Raw genomic sequence first — 2303 nt, 5'->3', positions numbered from 1 at the left:
TCAGTATAGTCGGCGCAAACTCACTACTTCCCATTGGACTTCTTCATTAGGACGACGTTGGCGATCCAGTCAGGGTAGTAGATCTCTTCGATGAACCCCGCGTCTAAGAGTCTACCAACCTCTTTTGCAATCATGACACATCACTCTGGCTCAAATGCTCTCCTTTTCTGTCTGACCGGTTTGCAATCCGGGTCTACATTCAACTTGTGGACCATCACCTTGGAACTAATGCCCAACATATGCTGATGAGACCTGGTGAATACGTCGGCATTGCATTGGAGGAGACCCATCATTTGTTTTCAGGAGTAGGGATCCAACAATGATCTGATTTGAACTGATCAGGTCAGGTCGGACTCGTCGAGGGGAATAGTAAAAAGATCTTTTATCGGAGATCCTCTTTCTAATAAATTTTCCCTAGGGTCAAGCAAGTTGACCACTAGGGTTTGGACGAGAGTTTTAGTCCTCAGTACGGCTGAGTAACATTGTCGAGCCTCACGCTGGTCTCTTCGAAGATATCCGACCCCGTCATCAGTAGGAAATTTCATCATGAGGTGGTATGTGGATATCACGGCTCTCATGTAGTTAAGAAATGGTCATCCGAGGATGACGTTATAGGCCGAGGGGCAGTCCACCCCTAAGAAGTCGACCATTGTGGTGGTCTGATTCTGTCCTTCCCTGGCAGTGATGGGGAGCAGGATAAAACCTTTGGAGATGACCTTATCCCTCGTGAAGCCGTGCAGCGGGATTTTAATAGGTCGAAGATGTGAGCTATTAACCCCCATCTTATCAAACACCTCGACGAAGAGTATGTCAGCCGAACTTCCCGTGCCTATGAAAATGTGGTATACCTTTCGATTAGCTATAGTTATGGCCACGACTAGAGCATCGTCGTCCGGGTGTTAGATACCGCGAGCATCCTCCTCAAGGAATGTCAAATTACACAGGTGCATCCACTATTCTTTAGATGGCTTGCTAGCTAGATGAATATAATGGTATGGGTTGGTACTTCGAGCGTGGGCCTTCCGGGTTCAGTTCGAATTACCACCTCCTGCAAGGCCACTGCAGATAGTATGAATTTCAAGATTACCATCGGTGGCTCTGCTGGGCTGCTCGTCTTTCCAACCTGATCGTTCTCCTTTGATGTACTCTCACAGATGCCTACTGTAAATGAGGGCCTTGATCTCTTTTTTGAAGTCAAAACAGTCACTGGTGGTGTGGTTGTGGTTGCAGTGGAAGCAACAATATTTTCGCTTATCCCGCTGGTCCACACTAGTTTTCATGCAGCTTGGCCATTTCAGTAGCCGTTGATCCCGTACTTCCAAAAGGACTTGCTCTGGCAAGACGTTGAGAGGAGTATATGAACTAAACCGACTTTTAGGACATCTGCTCGGTCGCTGACCTCTTGTCATACCCTCGTCCGGTCTTTTTTTGTTAGAGGGCGCTCGGGATGGGGCCTCCTCTCTATGTTTTTTGTCCTTCGCCGAGCTCTCGATGTTTCGAGTAACTTTCTGAGAACTGAAAAGTTCATTGCCATTAGAGTACTTCTATGCTCGGTTCATGAGCACTCTCAAAGTCGCGGGGGGGGGGGGGGGAAAGAGAAACCTTCCCTCTCTAAGATCGGCTATCATAACGGTTAGGGCTCTTTTGTCTGTGTAATCATCGACTTGCACTGCTTCTCCATAAAACTACATAATGTAGTCTTTTAGGGTTTCATCTTCTCTTTGCTTGATGGTGAGCAAGTGAGGGGAAGGTTTTCGTTGTTCTTTTTCGACAATAAACTGTGTCAGGAATGCCTTGTTGAGGTCGGCGAAGGAACTGATCAACCTCGGCTTCAGCTACATGTACCAGCTCCGCGCGGCTCCTGTCAAAGTTAAGGAAAAGGCACGACACATGATTGGCTTGGACATCGATTGGAGCTCCATCTAAGCTCTGAAGGATTCCAGATGCTCAGTAAGGTCCCCGGAACCTGAGTTTGTCGTAATGGGCGGCATTTGAAACCTCGAGGATAGGGTAGAGCTCATGATTTCGTCGGTGAATGGTGGCTCTATTTCTTCCATCATTGCATCTATTGAAGTTGGGGCCTGTGCTCGATAAGCTTGGTGCATGATGCCGATCTGACCCTGCAGCTCATCGAGCTGAGCTTCCCAAGGATCATTATTCTCAACAACAGTTTCGGGGGTCGAGTCTACCTCGGGTGCTTTCTCACACCTTCTCTTTTCCAGTTTGTGACATAGTTCGAAGGGCGTGAGTACGGAGGTCCCCGAAACATGGGATGGTGCTTGGACAGACACATCACGAGACAT

Source organism: Magnolia sinica, chromosome 5, assembly GCF_029962835.1.
Source record: "Magnolia sinica isolate HGM2019 chromosome 5, MsV1, whole genome shotgun sequence".
Lineage (NCBI taxonomy): Eukaryota > Viridiplantae > Streptophyta > Magnoliopsida > Magnoliales > Magnoliaceae > Magnolia > Magnolia sinica.
Note: the sequence above shows the minus strand (reverse complement) of the source record.